Source organism: Adiantum capillus-veneris, chromosome 28, assembly GCF_014529385.1.
Source record: "Adiantum capillus-veneris isolate H3 chromosome 28, ASM1452938v2, whole genome shotgun sequence".
In the NCBI taxonomy this organism is placed as follows: domain Eukaryota; kingdom Viridiplantae; phylum Streptophyta; class Polypodiopsida; order Polypodiales; family Pteridaceae; genus Adiantum; species Adiantum capillus-veneris.
Genome location: NC_140958.1, coordinates 123,001,592 through 123,026,908, shown reverse-complemented (window position 1 = coordinate 123,026,908; position 25,317 = coordinate 123,001,592). Strand labels below are relative to the sequence as shown.

The window sequence follows — 25,317 nt, the reverse complement described above, 5'->3', positions numbered from 1 at the left end:
GCTCTGAAGGGAGAATCTTTGAAGCGATGTTAAATATTCTTTGTGTATGTAATTCCTCGGCCATTCAAGTGGACATCCTTATAGTTTTCTAGATTCAAATGACAGGCACTCATGATTCAGTGCCATTGCAGGGCTTCCAACACGTTCCTAGGCTAAAGCAGCACTGCAAAATGTATGCAAGATTTATGCTCTAAGTGTATTTATTGGCCTTTGTCCTGTGTGTTTGATTTGTTGTATGTTCTTGAAGTACATGGAGAGTACTTACAATGTACTAGGACTCACATACCTTTGACTTAGAGAGAGAGAGACAGAGAGAGAGAGAGTTTGAATTGTAGTATTATGTACCACCATGGGAGTGCATGTTCTAGAGCCAAGAGATAGAAGAGAAAGAGAGTGCATTCTACCCCTCTTGAACCACCCTGGTGGCCCTCTAGTCTCCACGTGAACCAAACCATACATGCGATATATATTGAGCTCTTGCATAATGTGAGATCAATCACGAGCCCTAGTCCCTGATTGCCTTCTTCCTTTTTTCTCGCTTGAGTAGTAGGGTAGCTTGAGGTCCATGTCCTTGTAACATAAGGGTTTGAATATTGAGGCATGGTATTCCAAGGGTGCTTCCACCTGCACAAGGTTGGCGATTGGATTCATTTTTTCTTCTTTTGATACCTTGTACCATTGGGCATGGTTGTTGGCTATTGTGGGTAATTTAGAATCCTACACATGTCTTGAATTTGAATTGATTACTACTTTGGTAGCATGTGTTTGGATTGCCAAATGTGTGGCTTGACATCAAGTTTACTTAAGCCCTCTGATGGTTTTTGTTTATATCTGAAGCTCATTTTTCTGGGATCCTTAACCAAGAGGACCTAGAGGATGACACCTTAACAAAAATTCTCTTCTAGTATGATTTTGTTGCTACGTGTATACTAGAGAATTCATGTTCATCTTGGCTCAAGATACTAAATTTATAAAGTCCATTCTAACGTTGGACTCTTGATCTGTTGATAAAAGAGGTACTAGGCTACATAAGTACCTATGATATTTGGGCGTCTAACTTGAAGTCTGTACATAAGAGCTTGAAGATAAAATATCGGCCAAACGATCTTCACATAAGGTCCTTCATCTACTTATGACAAATCTGGAAAAGAATTTTCCATATGAAATAGCCCAAGATAGCATAAGGAAGGATTGCATTGTGTTTCTTTTGTGGGAGGTTGAGTAGGATTATCGAGTTTGCAAAAGTCCTTATATACATTTGATATGGTTTTCTCCGACATTACATGTATATCATCCCTTTCTTAGTAAACATATTAGCATTACCTAGAGCTTCATATGCCTTTTCTTTGATTATGGATATGTCACAATATAATGAAGGTTGCATAATCTTATCGTTAAGCGATGATGCAATATAGAATAAGCCACATATGGCACACATGCGGACCAAAGCTCCACCAAGGAGGAGGCTACAACAAAGCCTTGCAAGTCCACATTGGTGGACTTTGCATGTTCCATGTTATGCATTCACTAAAATGCGAAAGACGTTTGGCTCTCATTCAATCTGTAAATATTTTTTTCAATTCCATTTTAATGGTGCCTTTTTGTATGTGAAAATGTGAGAAAAAAAGAAATTTAATAACCCCTTTTGTTGCACTCACGTTGTCAAGAAGTGCGTACTACGGCTAGAAAAGCGTCGGGCCTCTCACAGCAAAAGCAAGTAAATCGTAGAGGATTTGAAAGATACACGTAAAATTATAAAAACTCCAGCCATGAAAGCTTCACTTTGAAAAAGAACCAAGAATAACTCAAAGCTCTTGTGTGTGTGAAAATTATGTGTAGCCTCGCTCCCAATTGCATAGATGCAGTGCTCTTTTGCCTTGATAAAACCCCTGAATGAACGCTTCAATTCTTCGTTGTGACCATTTCATGGAAGCTTCAAAACTTCATTAGGGAAGCCTAAGTGGTTATTTGAAGAGGGAAAACCCTAGTTGGTAGCCTCATACCTTCGAATATGCAGTGGAAGCAGCACAGGACTGCACTAGGACCCCGGTTTTTAGAACGCTTGTGTCTCCCTTGATATATGTCCAAAAAAGCTCATTCTTGGCTCTAAAAACTCACACACAGCTTGACAACCATGGTATTGTTGTTGGTGTGGCATTTTGAATCCTCTATTTCTATTTTTGGGCTATTGTTAACCATTTTTAGTCCTTTTCAATCCAAAAATGCCTCTTTTTGTCTGTAGAATGTCAAAACGATCTGGAAAAGAAATCCTAAGATTGTGAGTAAATCCCATTGGACAAAATTACATGATTTTTCCACTTGGAAAGCACTTTGGATGAATCTTTTATGCCCATGCATGAAACTTGTTATTTTTGGCCGAGATCGCCCGCATTGACCTTTCTAGGCAAAATGAGTGTGTCACTTCAAAATACTTGACATTTTTATAATTCTAAATAAAATTAGGAATGTTTTAATGTGATAAAACATGCAACGGTGCCATGTCCCAGGCCTCGTCTATCTATAAGGTATGCACATGCGTGCAACCGTGGCATTCGTTTTTGCATATATCACACTATGTATATTGTAGCGTTTGGTCCCACGCATCAAAAGAATTAAGAGTGAGGTAGATATTTTTAGTTTCACATTTTGCACATGCCACAACACGACATCTATCCCCTTTAAACCTACGCATCCTCTAGCATGTGCCACACATATCTTTTTGCAGTAGGTTTAGTCTTCATTTTTGTCAGCATACATGTCAATTTCATCATCACTTCTAACAACACGTAAAGCATTTTTCTCTATTTCTTCATCCTCACCACATAAGATTTTCATCACAGCCTTCATTTTGACTTTCCTATGAATCAAAGGGATCTTTATCACCTCTTCTTTCGAATAACTTGATTTTTTTCCCTGCAAAGGGAATTTTAATTTCTGTCCCATCTAATTCATGCAAGATATAAGTTGCATCCCCATGTATATGCTTAACCATATAAGGACCAAACCATCTCTTTGAAAGCTTTCTTATTGTTGAATGTTGGTTGTCAAGAATATTGTCCAACACAAACACCCAATCACCTTCCTTAATAGCTTTAGGTATGAGTCTATGCCTCTTATCAAATATGTCCTTATTCTTTAACCTTGTATCTTTCAATCATTCTACTGCAATCTCAATATCTTGAGGCCTTCTTTCTAACTACTTTATGCAAAAATCAAGAAGATCTTCCCTACTCATTCCATCCTCCCAAGGCAATACCATGTGGGAATACATCCTCAATTGGCATTACATGTTTCTAACCATACATGAACTCAAAAGGCATATAACCATTAATTGAGCTATGAGTTGTACGATCAACCCATAAGACATAAGGCAATAACCTAGGTCACTCTCCTAGTTTACCTTTGCAGGCCTTAGACAAAGCTTTAATGATAGAAGGATGCCCACTCCCTGATTTTCCATTTTCTTCACGATTGTATGCAGTAGTGAGAGTATGTTTAATGCCTGACCTAGAGAAGAATTCCTCGGCTTTGTTGACATCCAGTTCACCTCTGTCTGCTGCTATTTTTCCAACACAACCATAATGGCTAATCACATCGTTCGAGAGAAACTTACATATTCCTTCCGTGCTTTTTGTTCTTAGAGCACGACCTTCAACTTGGTTGGTGAAGTCTTCTCGTGAAAGAACTATGTTTCTCATTTTCCATGATCTCAATGGCATTGTAACCACATCTACTACCCACTTATGGTGCATGGCCAATGGGTGAGTAGGGTGCGACCCATCATGATGATGTACATTTGAATACATTTGACAGGTTTCACAAGACTCCACAAAGTGAGATACATCTTTAAACATACCTTTCCAACAATACCTCTCTTTTATTTTAGTAAAGGTGGGCCATACACCTCTGTGTGGTGCCAATACATCTACAACCAAACCCGAAGGTAGCATAAAAAATCTCATGAAACTTTTTGATGAGCTCATTTTGAGTGTCCTTATCATTCACAACTCTCAACGATATCCCATTTCTTCGTTTTGGATGCTTCCATAAGTACCCATATTTCAAAAAGTATCCATAGGTTTTTTTGCAAATTCTTTTGAACTCTTGATCAGTCCACCCAAAGTGCTAAAATAGCGTCCAATCAACAACCAGTCACCTTGATCTAGGTCCTCTATAAATGACTCAAGTGCATTTGACATGAAAACATGATCACCCTTGTCATGAGAGCTACTATAAAATATCATGCCTCCTACATCATCACCCTCGACAATAGTTGAGGACCGTATTCATAAGGAGCCGGTTCCCCCTCTAATAGGCATTTGTATTATAGTTTCTCCCATCAAGAGAGACTTGGTACAATACAATCTTTGTGTTCCTTGTGACTTAAATGATGCAATGAAGATGGAAAGATTCATGCATCACAAACATAACATAAACTTTGTAGAAAGCATTAACTATCCCAAGCCTCAGTCCCAAGGCCTCAAACACCTTCGAAGGTGGAGAGAGCTAGCGGGGAATGAGGATAGGGAAGAGAAAGAAGAAACATTCCATAGGAGAAAGAAATAGTTCCTCACTTATCATCACTCTTCTTGTTAGCATACATAATAGCATAGTAATGAAGATGGAGAAGATGGTAAGCTTAAGCATTGAATCATGGCTCTTGGTTGGATTTGCATTCCATAGCCAAGAGTATTGGTGTAGGCTCTCACTTCTCACAAGCTTGGAAAAGGAGGTGGAGTTCCTCAACTTTCACCAAGTGAGAATGAATCCACCAAATGAGTGTGTGTGTGTGTGGTGTATATCCCCCCAGCACCCCCCTTGCTTGCTTGGGGCGAGTTGTAGCTTTTACACATGTTTCAAGCTCATTGGACCCCTTTTCCCCTTAGCCAATCACATGTAGCATGCATTCAAGTACGTGGGTAGTATTTGGACAAGTGTCCTCCCTACCCCTTAGAGAGAGAGAGAGCTTGAAAATATCTAGATATTTGTTGGATGTAGCTAGAAGCTCATTGGACCCCTCTTTAGCCCAACCAATAGCATTCAAGCACACCATGTGGTTAAGCTTAGTGAGAGTCTGACATGTGTCCCATGTGCCCTTTTAGAAAAGGGATGCCCTTTGGGTGAGTGGAAGGTTAGGTCAAAGATTCCCCTAACTTCGAGACTTTCATGCATAGGAAGCTTCTCAAGCAACTTCCTCATTAAGTTTGTAGGGTCTCTTTTTGACTCAAGCACCTTATCCCCCATGTATAGGAAGCTTCTCAAGCAACTTCCTGATTAAGTTTGTAGCGTCCCTCTTTTTGACTTAAGCACCTTAGCTCCCATGCATAGGAAGCTTCTCAAGCAACTTCCTCATTAAGTTTGTAGGGTCTCTTTTTGACTCAAGCAGCTTACCCTCCATGCATAGGAAGCTTCTCAAGCACCTTACTCATTAAGTATGACAAGTACCTCAAGTACCTTAGCCATTAAGCATGACAAGCACCTTAGGTGGAGTTCCCACCTCAAGCTCAGCCCTAGCTTGCCTAAGGTCAAAGGCAAGTTTAAGTCAGGTTCCCACCTCAAGCTCAGCGCTAGCTTGCGTAAGGTCAAAGGTAAGTTTAGGTCGGGTTCCTACCTCAAGCTCAGCCCTAGCTTGCCTAAGGTCAAAGGACTTTTAACACTAACCATTGGAGGCCTTTAATGAAGCAAAACCTAAGGTCTTTTAAGCTCCATTAGATGCACATTGCTCTTTGATAGACTACCTCCTTTTGTATACTTATTGAGATGTAACTATCTCTCCTCTTGGTCCACTGTTGAGGCAAGCTCAGAAGCACTTATTGCACATTGCTCTTTGATAGACCGTCTTCAGTGGTTTCCATTGCACATTGCTCTTTGATAGACCATCTCCTTTTGGACCCCTATTGAGATGCAACTATCTGTCCTTTTGGTCCCGTGTTGAGATAGGTCTAGAAGCACATGTCTCTATTCTAACTCTTGTTCCTGTTTATTCTCCCACATTAAATGATCAGTTTAATATGAGAAAATATTTGATAAAGTTATATACTATATTTTATGACATTACCTCTCTTTTGAAATCATAGTCGTTCTCGACTATGAGGTAGAGAAGATAAAGCCTAGTCATTAGTCCGTGTTACTTAGTAGATAGAGGATCCCTTTTTACCCTTCGACATCATTCCAAGATGGATGACTAATCCATTTGGTGCTTGGGAGACGTAGCTGCCGCAAACGTGTCTGCTCTTTAGTCTATATCATATTTCCAAAGTAGAGTGACAAGTTCTACTTGGTGTTTGGGAGACGTCGTCACACCACAAACATGATCTTAAGCGTGCATACTTCTTAAATTTGTGCACAATAAAAAGAGAACTAGTCTTAAAAGACAAAAATATTTTTCATTTAAAATGCATTTTCATATGCTTACTCTAAGGCTCTCATGAAAAACATGGTGCATGAGCCAATGGCTGGGCAACTTTAATTAATAAGCCATCTCATTGATTAGCTTAAGAATTTAAAAAGGACCATAATATTTTTTTTTAGTTTAACATCATATTCTTGGTGGTCCATAGGACTCTTGCCCGTAGTATTCCTCAGATGAGCCTTGAGAAACTTTAGCAAGACCCAATCATTTTCCTTAAAGGCTAAGGCTCTTCTGTGCTTATTAACAGCAACCCTTTTTTCCTTTCCTGTGAGATGGATATAACCCCTTTAATCTTTGGAAAAGATTTTTGTAGGTCTCGGCTATATTCATCAGCAACGAAGATCTTCCCATGTACTTTAAGTAGTAAGGAACTTTTGGATCTTCCTTCTTTAACCTCCAAAGGTACTTTCCCCATAGAAGTATGTACAATATCATTGCACGCATACTCTATAAGAGGTACGCACTTCTATCATTGAGAACATTGATCTACTTCCATGACATAGGCTTTTAGTATATCAAGAATCGTTAGATTAGTTATTTCACTTCGGTCATCCATTTGTAGATGATAGGCCGAAAGAGAAATTTAATCTACTTCCTAGATTTTCAAAGAAGCCCTTCTAGAAATTACTGGTCATTCTAGGCTCTTTTTCCAACACTATGGGTGTTGGAAATCCATGATGCTTGAAAATTTGAGATTTGAAGAGGGTTGCCATTTGATGTGCCTTAATAGTCTTTTTGACAGGCATAGCGTGAGTTTTCTTGCTAAGCCTGTCGACTGAAACAATCCAAGTTGCTTCCCTCAATCAAATCTCAACTTTTGGTATACCACGCATTTTGGAACATACTCTTGTATGTTTACTTTTCATGGTAGACCAACAGAAATACATTTCTACTCCTTGAAGAGTAGATTATGGATTCCCTCTTTACCCTGCAAAAGGAGAAGTATGGGATTCATACATGACTTTCGTATTGTATGGGTGAGTAACACATAGCCTATTGCCATTTGGAAGATAACCATCCTTCAAGGTGAATGGTTCTTTTTTTTTTTCCTTCCCTAATGCAAAGGCTCTAATTACATACTTAAAGTCTCGGTCAGTAGCATACTCATCTATCATAAAAGATAGATAATTATGAGTTTCTATATACACCACATTTACCCTTGGTCATTGTGAAAGTGCATGGACCCACTTGATTGTGCTTGCCAACAATGTGAGCAATATAATGTAAATTCCAAAAGAAACTTTTCCCACCTCATTTGTTTGTCGGAGAGATTGGTTTGCGTCATGAAGTTCTTGAGGCTTTGTGATCCATTCGTACGATGAATGGAGTCCCCAAGAGATAGTGTTTCCACGTGTTTAGGGCATATAGAATAGGTAGTTGCTCTTTTTTGTATTTGCCCAATAATCACTTATCGAAGTTGAGTCTTTGACTCTCATATGCTATGGCATGCCCTTCTTGAAGCAAAATAGCTCCAAGGCAATCACCACAAGCATCACATTGGACCTCAAATGGATTTGAGAGATCTAGTAGTGATGATGCTTCTTCTCCAAAACTAACTCCTTTCTTGTTAATAGGCTTCGCCTTCAACACGTAGGTGGCTCCTTCAACACATAGGTGGCTGCCTCAACCATTGAGATGGCATGGCTAGTAGCCATATCCTCAACTAGCTTCTTCACTGTGCCTTTGCCAAAGTTTTCCCCCCAAGAGCTTACCTATTTTAGTTAAGGGATTCTTGCCATCTTTAAAGGAAACAAGCTCCTTCATCAAAGCATCTTTGAAACTTTCACAATCCCTCCTTCCATGGTATGTACTATCACACCATAGGCATCTATTTACAAATCCTTCTGTTTTTTGAGATCTTTGCCCTATAGATATGCTTGACGATTGCCCCTTTTCCTCTAGACTTGCAAGCTTTAACCTCAATTCTTGCATTCCATTGATAATATCATCTGTTGGTTGTTTTTTAAAATATGCCAAACTTGCATTGAGAAATATGTTTCTAAAACAACGAACCTTTGATCATAAACATGGCATGCCATGGTCACCAAATCTGCCACTCAATGAGTGTGATCAAATTGCACCCCAGAGTGCCAAAGATCTCCAGATCCACTTCATCGCATTCGATAAAACAAATCCAATCAAATAACCAAATCCAATCTAGATGCATGACCAAACGTAGACATCTTGAACACAAAGCACCGCTCCTTGCTCAGAAACCCGCTATTGCGAAAAAAATCATATGTGTAATCCCTTTTTAGCCGCAACAAGAAGTCCACAGCGAAGCTCTCCTTTGTTGGTCCATTTCTAGTTGTTGCCACGGACCGTCGAAACCTGTATTATAGAATTAAGTTACTGTGAAATAATATGCACAAACAAGAGAAACAAGTAATCATCTTCACCAATTGTCCTCCACTAAGGGACCCATTGCTTCATCAACATTTAGAAATTCTTGCTCGCCAAGTACATGGAAAGATCCCCCCTCTTGCATCAAAATTGCTGTCACAATTTCCTTTGCCATACATATTTGTGTATTTTGTGTACTTGCTGCATGTCTATCTACACTAAGAACTCGTGCAACAATTTCTTTGGTTTTGTTGATGAGCCCTTTGGACATACCATCCCTCATGTCAAATGTTGTTGACTTCCTTGATGTACCATCAATTTGCTCATGCTTTCATCCCTTGCCATGACATAATATACAAAGCAATCACATGTACGCAAACAAATGGGTGGTTGTCCACAATTGTGGCAAGTAAGCTTGCTTCCAAGTCCGTCACAAAACTTGCTCATGCAACGTAATTTTAGTATACTGCCATTGAAATGTGTTGTGTTTGACTTCCCAAAATTAACCAATTTGGGATAACTTTCATTGAAACACTTTAGAGCACCTGGTGCCTACACACTAACTTATGTGACACACTCAAGGAAAATGCGATGTTTGAGGTGGATCATACTTATGATCCATAGCATCCTAAGGACGATGGAAACTCAAACACCATGTTACCATGGTAACCCTTTGGTATTTTTAACGCTTGTTGGGTTTCCACCATCTTTGAAAGAAGCTTTTTCAAGGTGTTGGGCTTTGTCATTGCATTAAAAAATGACAAACTACTATTTGTTCTGTGTAGGTTACCTCGATAGAGTTTTGCAATGCTTGCTCCCCAAAGAATTGTTTCTTGCTTGGACTAGGAAGGTCTATGTAGGGAACATCCACGATATTGGAAATGGCCTATGAACTTTGAGAATAGAGGAATTAATAGAATTATAGTGAGCATTTTTGTGAGATTACTTTGAGAACATAGGGGGCGAACTTACTTGATGGTAGAAACATAAACATAGTACTTAATTAACTTGACATGAACAATACCTTTGCGAGAGAGAGAGAGAGAGAGAGAGAGAGAGAGAGAGAGAGAGAGAGAGAGAGAGAGAGAGAGAGAGAAAGAGAGAGAGAGAGTATATTAGAGAACATGACAAATAGTTGAGGACTGGATTTACTTGGAGCCGGTCCCCCCTTCAAAAGATGTTTGTATTATAGATTCTCCCATCAAGAGAGACTTGTTACAATACAATCTTTGTGTTCCTTGTGACCTTGGTGATGCTATGAAGATGGAAAGCTTCATGTATCATGAGCATAACATAAACTTTGCAAAAAGCATAAACTATCCCAAGCCTCACTCCCAAGCCCTCAAACACCTTCGAAGGTGGAGAGAGCTAGCGGGGAATGAGGGTAGGAAAGAGGAAGAAGAATCATTCATAGGAGAAAGAGATAGTTCCTCCCTTATCATCACTCTTCTTGCTTAGCATAGCATACTAGCATAGTAATGAAGATGAAGAAGATGGAAAGCTTAAGCATTGAAGCATGGCTCTTGGTTGGATTTGCATTCCATAGCCAAGATTGTTGGTGTAGGCTCTCAACTTCTCAACAAGCTTGGAGAAGGAGATGGAGCTCTTGCACTTTTACACTCCACACGATGACAGAATGTGTGTGTGTGTGGGAGAGTATACCCCCTCTCAAGTTTGGTCCACCTCTCTCTCTCTCTCTCTCTCTCTCTCTCTCTCTCTCTCTCGTTTTATTTAATTATATCATTTGGACATGTGTCCTCTTTTTCCTCTTTGAGAGAAAGAACTTAATTATTTACTTTTATGCATCTAAATTTTCATTGGACCCCTTTAAATCCTATCCAATAGGAATTAAGCACATTATGAGGACCACATGTGGAGGTTATCTTAACATGTATCTTTTATGTTCCTTAAGTCATTTTTGTTTGAATTGAACACTTCAAGCATCTAGTTTTTCAAGCATGGAAACCATTTATGCCTCTTGAGAGTTTATCTTTGAATTGAACACTTCAAGAACCTTAGTCTTTTAATAATAAAAATCACCTCAAGCTTTGGGCAAAGTTCCGACAAACACTTAGCAAGCCTACAAGCACCTCATGCTTTGGTAGGATTCCTACCTCTAGGTCAGCCCTAGTTACTCACTTATCATCACTCTTCTTGATTAGCATAGCATAATAGCATAGTAATGAAGATGAATAAGATGGAAAGCTTAAGCATTGAAGCATGGCTCTTGGTTGGATTTGCATTCCATAGCCAAGATTGTTGGTGTAGGCTCTCAACTTCTCAACAAGTTTGGAGAAGGAGATGGAGCTCTTGCACTTTTGTACTCCACACGATGAGAGAATGTGTGTGTGTGTGGGAGAGTATACCCCCTTTCAAGTTTGATCCACCTCTCTCTCTCTCTCTCTCTCTCTCTTTCTCTCTCTCTCTCTTTTTATTTAATTATATCATTTGGACATGTGTCCTCTTTTTCCTCTTTGAGAGAAAGAACTTAATTATTTACTTTTATGCATCTAAATTTTCATTGGACCCCTTTAAATCCTATCCAATAGAAATTAAACACATTATGAGGACCACATGTGGAGGTTATCTTAACATGTGTCTTTTATGCTTCTTAAGTCATTTTTTTTTGAATTGAACACTTCAAGCATCTAGTTTTTCAAGCATGGAAACCGTTTATGCCTCTTGAGAGTTTATCTTTGAATTGAACACTTCAAGAACCTTAGTCTTTTAAGCATAAAAATCACCTCAAGCTTTGGGCAAGGTTCCCACAAACACTTAGCAGATCAACAAGCACCTCATGCTTGGGTAGGATTCCCACCTCAAGGTCAGCCCTAGCTTTCCTAAGGTCAATTTGCCTAAGGTCAAAGGACTTTTTAACACTAACGTTTGGAGGTCTTTAATGAAGCTAACCCTAAGTTCTTTTAAGCTCCATTAGATGCACGTTGTTCTTTGATATACTACCTCATTTTGGACCCCTATTGAGATGTAACCATCTCTTCTCTTGGTCCCTTGCTAAGGTAAATCTAGAAGCACTTACTGCACATCGCTCTTTGGTAGACCGTCTCCTTTTGGATCCCTATTGAGATGCAACCATTTCTCCTTTTGGTCCCCTGTTGAGATAGGTCTAGAAGCTCATATCTATATCCAAATTCTTGTTCCCCCTTTATCTTCCCATATTAAATGATCAGTTTAATATGAGAAAATCATTTGGGAAAGTTAGATATTTTATTACCTCTCTCTTGAAATCATAGTCGTCCTCGACTATGAGGCAAAGAAGATAAATCCTAGTCATTAGTCCATGTTTCTTAGTGGGTAGAGGATCCCTTTTACCCTACGACACCATTCCAGAATGGATGACTAATCCATTTGGTGCTCGGGAGACTTAGCTACCGCAAGCATGTCTGCTCTTTAGTCCATATCATACTTCCAAAGTAGAGTGACAAGTTCTACTTGGTGTTTGGCAGACGTCGTCACCACAAACATAATCCTAAGCATGCATACTTCTTAAATTTTGTGCACAATAAAAGAAAGAGAATGAGTCTTATAAGACAAAAACATTGTTCATTTAGAATGCATTTTCATTTGCTTACTCTAGTGTAGCATTGTAAGCATTGACAAGGTTCATATTATCCTTAAGCTAGGTTCCTTGCATGCATCTAGCATTTAAAAGGATAATTCTTAAACTTAACAAGATATCATTGGATAACATTACCATTTGTTAGTACCTTTTCTTCGTGTCAAAGAATCGATTCGGGCTGCAACACCTCTTCTTGATCTTCGATCTCTGGCGGGTCCTCCATTATTGGTTTTCTTTGTGGCTCTCCTTTGTAAGGCTTGAGTAGACTCACATGGTTAGCATTGTGAATGAGACAATGGTTGGGCAGCTTTAACTAATAAGCCATCTCATTGATTGGCTTAAAATTTTTAAAAAGAAAGGACCATAGTATCTTTTTGCTAGTTTAGCACAATACCCTTGGTGGCCCGTAGGATTCTTGCTCGTAGTAGTGCCTTAGACAAGCCTTGAGAAACTTTTAGCAAGACCCAATCATTTTCCTTAAAGAAGGGTAAGGCTCTTCTGTGATTATTAGCAGCAACCCTTTTTGCATTTGCTTTGAAATGAATATAACCTCTTTAATCTTTGGAAAAGATTCTTGTGAGTCTTGACTATATTCATCAGCAGCGAAGATCTTCCCATGTACTTTAAGTAGTAAGGGACTTTTGGATCTTCCTTCTTTAACCTCAAAAGGTGCTTTTCCCATAGAAGTATGTACAATGTCATTGTAGGCATACTCTATAAGAGGTAGGTACTTCTCTCATTGAGAACGTTGATCTACTTCCATGACATAGGCTTTTAGTAGATTCAAGAATCATTAGATTAGTTATTTCACTTTGGTCATCCGTTTGTGGATGATAGGCCGAAAGAGAAATTTAATCTACTTCCTAGATTCTCAAAGAGACCCTTCTAGAAATTACTGGTCATTCTAGGAACTTTGTCCGACAACACTATGGATGTTGGCAAGCCATGATACTTGAAAATTTAAGATCTAAAGAGGGTCGCCGTTTGATGTGCCTTAATAGTCTTTTTGACAGGCATAGAGTGTGTTTTCTTGCTAAGCCTGTTGATTGAAACAATCCAAGTTGCTTCTCTCAATCAAATTTCACTTTTTGGTATACCACGCACTTTGAAACACTCTTGTATGTTTACTTTTCATGGTACACCAACAGAAGTAAATTTCTACTCCTCCAAGGGTAGATTATGGAATCCTTCTTTGCCCCGCATAATGAGAAGCATGGGATTCATACTTGACTTTCTTATTGTATGGGTGAGTAACACATAGCCTATTTCCGTTTGGAAGATAACCATCCTCCAATGTGAATGGTTATTTTTTTCTTCCCTAATGCAAAGGCTGTAATTACCTACTTAAAGTCTTGGTCGGTAGCATACTCATCTATCATAAAAGATAGATAATTGTGAGTTGCTATCGACACCTTATTTACCCTTGGCCATTGTGAAAGTGCATCGACCACTTGATTGTGCTTGCCAGCAATGTGAGCAATATGAAATTTAAATTGTGAAAGAAATTTACCCACCTCATTTGTTTGTCGGAGAGCTTGGTTTGTGTCATGAATTTCTTGAGGCTTTGTGATCCATTTGTAGGATGAATGGAGCCCCCAAGAGATAATGCATCCATATGTCTAGGGCATGTAGAACAACTAAAAGTTATTTTTCATATATGCCCAATAGTCGTTCATTAGCATTGAGCCTTCGGCTCTCATATGCTATGGCATGCCCTTCTTGAAGCAAAACTGCTCCAAGGCAATCAGCACAAGCATCACATTGGACCTTAAATGGCTTTGAGAGATCCGGAAGCATAAGGACTGGTTGGGAGGTAAGCTTCTCTTTGAGCTTGTCAGAAGCATTTTGTCCTTTAGTAGTCCTTGAGTACTTGACGTTCTTCCTTGTTAAGTCATGCAATGGTCCTGCTATTTGAGAGAACTTTGCTATGAATCATTTATAGTATGCACACATACCAATAAAGCTTCTTAGTTTATGTAGATTCCTTGGATTAGGCCATGCTTTTATTACCTCCAACTTTGATGGATTCATACATATACTATCTTAAGAGATAATGTGACCTAAATATTGAATCTCTTGTAGGAAAAATTCACTTTTCTTTTGATTAATGAAAAGCTTATTCTCTCTCACAACATGAAAGATTACCTGGAGGTGTCACTTGTACTCCTGAAGAGAATTTGAGTGGCCTGAAGATTTTTGTCTATCGTGAGTTTGAATGCGGCTGAAGTATTTTGAAGTCCAAAACTTATAACTTATCAAATAGATCTTCTATCCACGGCATGGGATTTTTTTTTTAATAGTGATCCTATTTAGTGCTCTATAGTCGACACACATGTGATATGTGCCATCTTTCTTTTGCACTAAAAGTATTGGTGAATAGAATGGAGAGGAGCTAGGCTTCTCACCGTCCCTTTTTTCACCAATTCATGCACTTGCCTCATGATCTCCTCTTGTTGAGCTTGTGAAACTGAATAAGGAGGTTTATTAGGCGGTGAGCTTCCTTGTAGAATCTCTACTGCATGGACATCATGCTCCCTTACTTTTCCCCAAGCATAGGAGAGGTATGATCCTTTGCAATGAGTATCCTCTTTTGGAGCTTCAACTATTGAAGCTCTAGGAGTGTCACTAAGTACATTTGTTTTGGGGCAAGAACGATAACCATGTCTTTGCTCCCCACACTTAAAGCATTTATGGTCTTTATGAAAGGCCTCTAATTCTTTGGGAGAGAACTTATTTTTACCTTTTTAAGCTCCTTCCTCCTTGGCCTTGTTGTTGTTGGTGTTGCCTTGGAAAGAGTTTTGAGCATTGCTCTTCCCTTTAGCTTCATTTCGATCCTTGTTTTCCATGGGCTTGAAATTTCTTCTCGCCCCTTGTTGAAAATTGATCCTTGAAGCAACCATAGTAGTGTGGTGGATGAATTCGATAATAGTGCTAGGCCGTTGTGATTTGACATACTCGGCCATTTCTTCAGGTAATACCGCACAAAATTGTTTCTTTTTTTCGACAAAGTTTATCCTTTGAAATACTCTAGCTTTGAGATGTAAATCCCAAAACCTGTCTACATAGTTGTGGATAGACTTGCTGAAGAGTAGCTTCAAGCTTTGCCATTCAATGAGCACTTTGTCCTTGGCATTGCTTGCAAAAGGAATTGCTTCATGATGGAAACTCGTAGAGTTTTCCATGTCTTTGGGGCCTCGCCGTTGCAGTGAAGGCTAGACTACCATTGACGAGCACATTTCTGGAAGTTCATAGCTACATGGCATAGCTTGGAGGACTCCGTGAAGCCCTTGTCTCCAAAGGCCACATTAAATTGTTGGATGAAGGCCACTAATTGTTTGGTGGCACCAAAGGTGCCATCATAGGTGAGAAAAGAGATACTCTTTCCTCCTCTTTGAATTTCTTGAGCTTTTGGGACCTTCGCCATGCAGGGTAAGTTTTGCGATCTCCTCTCCTCTTGTATTCTCTAGGAGAAACTTTCATCGGAAGAGGAGGTAGGTGAAGAACAAGGAGAAGAGAGTGATCTCTTTCTTGCCTTTTTCTTCCTTTGTTTCCTCTCTTACCTTTTGAAATGATGAGGAGAAGGACTATGGATTGACCGTTTCCTCTTGGGAGGAGTTGGTGATAGTCTAGACTGCCGTCTTCGTGGAGCCACATCTTTAGAGGAACTTAGGAATTCACTTCTTTCTCGTTTTTTGGATTCCTCCTCTCTTATGGGAGAGAGTATTCTTTCGGGAGTCTCATCAAGAGGCCTCCTAAAGTCTCTCTCCTCTTGGAGAGGAAGGAAAATCCCATAAGTACGAAGTTGTTGGGTAACTTCAGCTTGAAAAGTAGGGTTGCCCATAGCTTGATGTAACCTCGTAACAAGATGATTGATAAACATGGGGGCATCATCATTAGCATCTTCATGTGCAAAATCAAAGTTATTAATGTTCATTCTACTCTCTTGGTTATTGTCAGCCATGCTAATTATATTTATGTGTTTACTTAGTGTATCCTTTGGCAATTCAAAACCTTAGTTGCTACTCCTCTTAGCCTTTGAAAATAAGCACTTATTTATCTACACCCATGGCTCAAATTGGTTTATTATAGAGAGTAGTGGAGTGGGTCTATCATAGCAAAATTGCTGAGGAATAGTTCCTTTCGGACTTCTTATGGCTCAATAATGGTAAAGCCGTAGGCAAGTCTAAAAATACCCCATTATTAAGATTAAAGCTCTCGAGGTGTGCACCATATCCCACATAGTGGGCTCAACAAAACCGATAATAGATCCCAGTCCCACTTACCCTAATATAATTAACAAAATCAATCATTAATAGTCTACTTAAGGACCTCTCTTCTTAAGCAAGAAAAGAAAAACCAAATGCTCCGATACCAATGTAATGGAAATGGCCTATGAACTTTGAGAATAGTGGAATTAAGAGAATTAGAGTGAGCATTTTTGTGAGATTACTTTGAAAACATAGGGGGTGAACTTAATTGACGGTAGCAACATAAACATAGTACTTATTTAACTTGGCATGAACAATACTTTTGCAAGAGAGAGAGAGAGAGAGAGAGAGAGAGTATTAGAGAGCATAACAATACTTGAGGACCATGTAGACGGCTGAGACAGTTTCACTAGGTGAGAACGCTCTCTTATGACACGGGCAGTGAATCAATCAGTAATTACTACAATGATTACCATGGTAAACCCAAGGCATATAAATAGGGCCCATTACATTGTAATCAGGTTAGCATAATCGGGTTAGTGTTTTGGTGGCATTTGTTGGCAATTGTACTCGAGTTGTCAATCATTGGCAGTTGTTGTCAATTGTGCACTGTCTATCCTTTTGTTCATAAGCCACATTGTACTCATTGTAATCCTTCATCTGTAATTTCAAATACGGCAATATATTCTAGTTATACTTACTCTGAACTCAGTAATCTAGATCTGAATCTGAAATTTGAATATCATTCTCAGTACATAGTCTGGTTCTTATTCCAATAGGTATATTCCAGTTGAGTTTCTGTTCCTTTGTCCAGCCTGCTGTCTGAACTCATACATCACCAGTAGCTGAAATCTTCCAAAACTCGAATTAGCTATCTCAAGAGATCAGCTCCAATTCCAGACCAGATTTACTTGAAGCCGGTCCCCCCTCCAAAAGACGTTTGTATTATAGATTCTCCCATCAAAAGAGACTTGTTACAATACAATCTTTATGTTCCTTGTGACCTTGGTGATGCTATGAAGATGGAAAGCTTCATGCATTGGGAGCATAACATAAACTTTGCAAAAAGCATAAACTATCCCAAGCCTCACTCCCAAGGCCTCAAACACCTTCGAAGGTGGAGAGAGCTAGCGGGGAATGAGGGTAGGAAAGAGGAAGAAGAATCATTCATAGGAGAAAGAGATAGTTCCTCCCTTATCATCACTCTTCTTGCTTAGCATAGCATACTAGCATAGTAATGAAGATGAAGAAGATGGAAAGTTTAAGCATTGAAGCATGGCTCTTGGTTGGATTTGCATTCCATAGCCAAGATTGTTGGTGTAGGCTCTCAACTTCTCAACAAGCTTGGAAAAGGAGATGGAGCTCTTGCACTTTTACACTTCATACTATATACATAAGGGAGGGGCGGGTGGGGGGGGGGGGGGCTACATACAACTACTTGGGCCACCTTAAATACAATGGTTGGAGAGAGAGAGAGAGAGAGAGCATCAACTCCTATTCCCTCTAAAAGGACATATTTGCACTCTCGGGGGGGGGGGGGGGGGGGGGGGGGTCACTCACTAATATGTATGATAACACGTGCAAACAACAGAGGGGTTTTAAATGGAACATAGATTTACAAAATTTATTTACAGATGGGAATTTTTTTACTATACCATTTTTAAAACATGTCTATTATTTATTCCAAAGATTTTAGAAAGACAGTGGGAATATGTGGACCAAGGCCTAAATTGACCGCTTTGATTGTCAAAACACGCCTCACAAGAAAGCTCTTATAGAAAGTATGGGCTTTCTTATAGAAAGTATGGGATGGTGCAATGAAAATATCTATCATAGCAGCATACAATACAAATATTTTTCTCTATCAAAGATGGAGAAGCACCTCATATGTTCCATGCTCTTCCCTCTCCCCTAGACTTATCTATTTTTTTAGCTCCAAACCCTTCATATGAAGTGGCATTACCGATCTCGTCCGTGCCGTCATTTGAAGGGCTCTGTTGAAAACTCTCGCTCAACCTTGAAATCATTAAAAAGAAGCCTCTTTAAATATTCTCAAGCTGGGTCCTCAACTCATCACAAGCAAGGGAATCCACCAGACCTTAGAGCTCACTTGCACACCCTAAGCCCACCAAGGCCCTGACGCGAGTGCCGTCAAAAGGAATCTACACCATGACACTCAACATTGCCAGGCTGAATCCCCACCTTGCGAAGCCCCAACTAAGGCCCCAATCGAGCCCCACATCTCCTCTTACACGTAGCCACTCCTTCATCCAACAACAAACACAAAAACGTAAAAGTATTAATTTATTAGTTGAAGGGTTATGTTCTTTTAAGCTTTCAAAACTAGCACTACAAAATACAAAAGAGTCTAATTTATAAAGTTGAAGGGTTATTCTATTTTAAGCTTTTATAAAGCTTTCGCTTGAAATTCAAAAGAGCCTATTTTGGCCTGCCCCAAAGGGATGAGGCCTTAGTTATGCCTCCCCTTTCTTACCTGCCCAAATGGCAAAGGCCATAGAGACAAATTCTCTTTTTAGTTAGTAAAAATCAATAAACACTTTATAAATTATGAAAATATTCCATTGGTTGAAAAGATTATTGTCATTGATTTACAAAGATTGAGTGTGCAAAAAAAGATATCTGATCATTAGCTCATTGCTACTGTCTCCCTAAAGTGTCTCTTTAATAATTCACTGGTATTCACCAAAATTACTAGAGACTAGATATACAGCTAGAGTCTAAACTACTTCACTGCTTCATCTGCATTGTGCAATGTGATTCCGAGTGTTCATGAAAAGTGTGCCTCATCTTAGTCTTGAGCCGGTTGAAAAGTAAAAACCGTCAATCAAAGGAAAGGGAGAAGGAGAAAATCCGTTTGAAAAATCAAGGAAATTGAGTTAAATAACTTCAATTGAAGGGAATCTACCCTGAAGGGACTTTTGTATGTTTGTGAAGTTATTTTTTTCGAAACTTCAAAACACTAGCCTACCTACCATTGCCTCCTCGGGACTATTTGACACCCCCTTGTTAGGTGGGATCAACGGTCGGCAATCTTTGAACGATCTCGACCGTCCGTTTACTCTTAGGAATAAAAAGATTCCGACCGGTTGAGCCCCCATGACTTGAACCCACCACCTACCACACCGGAGACCAAGAATCTTCCATTAAGCTATCGCATGCTACTTGAAATGGAGGTGAGACTTTCGGTCATGTATAACAAAAATGATGGGGTGAGGATCACATGGTGTTCACTCGAAGATCACTTTGGGATGCTCGAGATCACGCCATGATCACTTTGAAATAAGTGGGTTCACAAGGTGATCACATCTTGATTGGGATTCACACAGGGATCACTTGGCGATCATTTGATGTTCATGTCAAGTTTACGTGGAGTTCACTTTAATTGTGATCACATAGTGATCACTTGGGGATTAATCCGCCATTGGATGGTGCAAAAGCGATCCTGCCGCCCCCAATCAATAGGGACTGTAGATCCCACCTGACAGACAGGGTGTCAATTAATCACGAGGCTCAGAAGCCCCCCTTGTTGCCTGACTCTCTCTCTCTCTCTCTCCCTCTCTCTCTCTCTCTTTTTGTGTGTGTGTGTGTGTGTGTGTGTGTGTGTGGCTCCCCACAACCATGCTCCATGCCACCACTCCCTGCCTCTCTGCTCATCGGCTCCAGTAGGCCATGGCAATAGTGTCCCCCCCCAGATCATAGAGCATTTTGTCTCTTGATAGACGTATTGCAAAAGATCAACCTGCTCCAAAAAAGCTATGATAGTCTACTAGAAGGCGAGAAGGCTGGGTTTTGTGCCTGATTCAAAAGTATACAGTACTTCGCTACAATTGTTGTCACAAGAGAGCACAATAAGGGTTGTGGATATGATCAGCAATGATTTCTTAAATGCTGGATTTTCTCACATTGAGGTGTGCACCACACGTTTAGAGGCTCATTTACCCAATAAAGCTTCTGAGCTACTGCTGTCGGTTTTGGCTCAAGGGCCACATGTTGATGAGAAATTACTTCTTTGCATATTGCAAACCTTGGGTGATTTAGCAAAATATCATGAAGCCCAGCTGTTTGTTGATTCTTTATTATCTGGCTTTAGCTCCAAGCTAGGTTCACAAATGCATGAGTTCTTGCTTACAATATTGGCGAAAGCCAAGCAGGTTCACAAGAAGTTTTGGAAAAAATTTCACAATATTTTCGACATTGTGACTTACCTCAACATCATGAGCTTCTATGAGGGAGGCACCGCATACCTAGCTAGGTACAATTGGGGGCAAGGGACCACAAGTCCGGTGGGGGGGCCGGTGGTCCCCTGCCCCCAATCGTACCTAGCTAGGTATGCGGTGCCTCTTGAGCAGAAGCTCATGATGTTATACATTGTATGAAAAACATTGAGAAATGCTCGGTTTTCCTACATGAGAAAATTTCTAAATCTTCTTGTGGTTGATGCAGTTAAGATTGAGCTTGATACAGCTAGAATCTATGGAAAATCACGAGTCTGGATGCATACAAGACCCTTATCACCCTATTTCAGGATGTACAGTTGCCAGATCAAATACTGCTTATATCTTTTGACACACAACGTTTTTGTGTTGAAATGGATGAAATTTGTCTTAGGTGCATCTGATAAACGGAGTCAGATCAAATGTCATCTAATAGATCAACAAAAGATGCTGACACTGAGTTGCCTTTAGAGGCATACATTTCCATGATAGGGGAATATGGCAAGCATGGCTTTGGGAAAGGGAAAAATGTACATTTAGAGAAATGCAAGAAGAGTCTCTTAAAGCCTGGAATCCTCTCATCTTTGCCTATTCGTTTTTGTGGGGAGTATGATAATGCAAGATTTGCCATTGCCGAGATGATTGATGATGGTAAAACACCCACAGAAAGGACATGCACTGCTTTGCTTCAGGTAGTGGTCAATGCTGAATGAAGGAGATATGTAATGTGCTTCAAGAAATGCATCAATATGGAGTAAGGTGAAGCAAGAATGTTTTGATGAATATCATTGAATCTTTTGTCAAAGGAGACAAAGGACATGCATCAAAAGCAGTGTTTTATCATTTGAAAAATGCCAGTTATTTTCCAAACATGTAGGTTAACAAAAGCCTAAGTTTGTCGTTCACAAAATCAAAACACCCAAATCATGCAAAGGTCATGATCAAATAAATGGAGGCCAACGGGTTCTCTCCTGATGTGATCATTTATAACAATATGATCACACTTTATGGAAAACTGGGTTACTTTAGCAAGGGTGCACAAATGTTCATGAGGATGCAGGCTGTAGGATGCTCTCCAGATAGTTACACGTATAATTCTTTGATATGGATTTTTAGCAAGCGCTTGAATATTCAAGAAGCTTTAGCAATTGTTTGTCAGATGGAGAAGGCACGTTTTGCACATGATGTTGAGTCATACATGGCATTGATATCAGCATGCGGGTGTCTCGACATGATAGAAGCAGCAGAAGTCCTTTTCAAGGATGCGCATGGCTGCCAGTTAAACTCAAAGGTGTTTCACGCTATGATGAACGTTTACCGCAAAGCTGGCCAGCATGACCAAGTGGAGAAGCTATTGCAAAAGATGAAAGCTGTGTAGGGTGAAGGTGGATAGGTTAGTGTGCCATTCATGGCATAAGCATGCTTGGAGAGGTTAGTGTAGAGATTGAGAGAGAAACTATTGTACAATACAATATAGAGTATACTTGCAAATGATAAAGCTTACATATATTCAACAGAATGTGGTATATAGGCTTATACAAATAGACAGCCTTTTGACACATGAGCACAAGGGGTGGCTACCTATGCACAAATACAAGTGGTGGTGCTTTACACAAAGGTTGTAAGAGGTTCTTCACATGGCTTGACACATAAGGGTTTTCTAGGTGGAAGAGACTGTTCACACAAGAGATGCAACAAAACCTCGCATCCCAACAATCCTCCCCTATGTGGGTTTTGGTTGCATATCGCTTACACAATCCTCCCCTCAAAACACACTAAGGTGAGGCACACAATTCACAAGCCTCCCCTTTAACATAAAGTTGCCTCCCTTAGACACAAAGGGTGTAGGCACACAAAACATCAGGGTGTAGGCACACACAAGCCTCCCCTGGCACAAATAGAGGGTAAGGTACAATTGAGAGAATTCTCAGAGTACTTGTCGTTTGCTGTTTTTGCCTCATTGTTATGTTGTTGTTGTCATTGTCATTGATGTTTTGATCCAATGCATAATGCAAAGGAAGACACAATGCACATATATGGACAATAGAGGAAAAAACCACGCGGGAAAAAGCCCTCATTATTATTTTAGCTATGCAAAAAGGATTATTTGTAGATGTGGGAGAAAGTTTCCTAACTGCTATCCTTGCATCTTGGTGTCGCGAGCTTCGTCTGTGTTGTTCTTTCTGCATCATCAGGATGTTGATGTTGATTTTCTTCATTCATGATGTTGGTCCGTTTGGACAAAGATGCAATGTCCAGGGCGAATGGGGTACAATACATACATTGCACTAGTATACACATACATATGAATTGTGATGTTATAGTGGTGCATGAGTTTGACATACATAGCTCGGTTTGGTGCCTTTCCATAAGTGGTGTACTGCTAATTTTGTAGCTTTGGAGGAGCGTGAAGCTCGTGGGACAAGGCTAAGATGTAGATTATGGGAAGGACCTTTCTATTGTGTCGAGAGGTAAAAATTCCTGGCCGTGGGAACGGTAGCTGGCTTAGGCTAGGATGAGAGATTTACAGCTCCAAATAGTGTTGAAACCTCGGTGGAAATGGGCCTCTATTTTTTTTGTTTATTTTTTATTTTTGAATGCTTAATGCAAAAAAACAAAAAAAATGACGAATATACAGCTACTGCAGATGTCGACGAGGGAGGTGGGGTCAAAAGCTACAGGTGCGCGGGCCAGCAAGATGATAATGAGGATGAGCAAAGCAGATCAGTAGCGCACCATTGGTTGGTTGTAGGAAACCTGGCAGGTGCGGGTCCGTGAGCAGAGAGCAGAACGAGTCCAGGACGAGGCAACCAACAGAGAGGGGGCACCAATTTGGTTGAGGTCGCGTTAATGCAGGCTATTGAGATAGCGCAGGCGAGCTGTTGAGCAGGTAACGTAGATTGCAGGTTTGATTGAGATTGTGAAGCAATGCCACCAATGTGAGCTCTCCACGATTTGATTGCAACAAAAGGGCTGTTAAGTTACGATTAATTGAAAGCCTCTGATTGCGAGCATGAGGTAATATTGACGATGCCTAGCAACACTGATGATGTGGTAGCGCTGCAGTAGAATAGGTATTTGGGCCCATCCTTGATGACAAGCTTCAAACACTGCGGTGATGATATGGTAGCGCGACAGGGAGCCAGTCGGAGGTGTATTGGCAGTATGGCTCTGCAAGCCAGGCCAGCTCGACTGAAGGGGGCGGGGTTGGTCTCCGAGCAGCCGAGGATTGGTGTTGATCGGGTGTTATGGCACCTTGGCAATTCGGGGTCGAGCGAACGAGGGCTTGATTACACGTTAGGGACGGTGATGCTGAACTGGGCGTAGATAGTGGGCAGCCAGGCCCTACCTCTCACTCACATATGACCTTTTTGCCTCCTAGAATCAAGTGGTTCCCACCACCAAAAGACAAGAAGCCATACACACACACACACACAATTCCAAATCGTCCAAGGGATTCCAAAGTTTTTCAAGACAAAAGTCATACACTTCTGGTTGTTGAGAGTGAGGGTTAATCATATCAAATTTCAGAGTTTAGGGATTCAAAATAGAGCTTGTGCAAAGAGCTATTGCACAATACAATATAAAGTATACTTGCAAATGATAAAGCTTACATATATTCAGTATAATGTGCCTCTATATAAGCTTATACAAATAGACAACCTTTTGACATATATGAGCACAAGAGGTGGCTGTGCATGCACAAATACAAGTGGTGGTGCTTTATACAAAGGTTGTAAGAGGTTCTTCACATGGTTTGACACATAAGACTTTTCTAGGTGGAAGAGAGTGTTCACACAAGAGATGCAACAAAACCTCGCATCCCAACAAGCTACATGCACTCAACCAACACTTGGGACAATGCATGTGCTCTTGGACTCTTATGGCAAGGAAAGTGATCCAGAGCACGCAGAGGCAGTTTTACATAATATAATTGAAACAAGGCTTAGCCCAGGAACTGCACAATATGTTTTGATGGTCACTCTTGCAACATACTTTAAGAGTTTATAGTTGCCATTCCGATGTTCTCTGCCATGATCAGCTTTGACGGGTCTTGTCAAGGTGTCTGCATGCTCGAAGTGCTGCAAGGAGCTAGCTTATATGGAGAGCAGCTTGAGGGCATATAAAGTAGTAGGGATTTTTTCCTCCGTGCTTGGGATGTTTTCCATCTTATCCACTACCTGCTCTGCTGCACTTGCCTCCAGTTGTCACATGGTCATCTTGCCACTAGCTAGGCTGAAGCTTCTCCTCTGTGTTATGGAGAGAATATGCCCCCTTAATTTGTTTGCAGAACGAAAAATCCCCAAGTTCAAATGTAGTGCAACGAGGATAAAGAGAGTGAAGAAAATGCTACTATGGGGGGAAAGACAAGGAGATGGATAGCTTGAGAGGGTGTCATAAGCTCCTTGCTTCACAAACTTAGATAGAACAAGTCAAATTACTATAGGATAGGCCATGGTAGGCCAATAAGACACTTGCTAGTGTGCGAGAAGATTTGCACAAGAATAGTAAGGAATCTTTGGTTGGCATGTGGCTCACTAG

At 40.2% G+C, this 25,317-nt stretch overlaps 1 pseudogene; it reads left to right on the top strand.

The window, feature by feature from the left end:
• Window positions 1-24,786, top strand: part of LOC147421228 (uncharacterized) — a 29,267-nt pseudogene extending 4,481 nt beyond the window's left edge.
• Window positions 24,787-25,317: the final 531 nt, after the last annotated feature.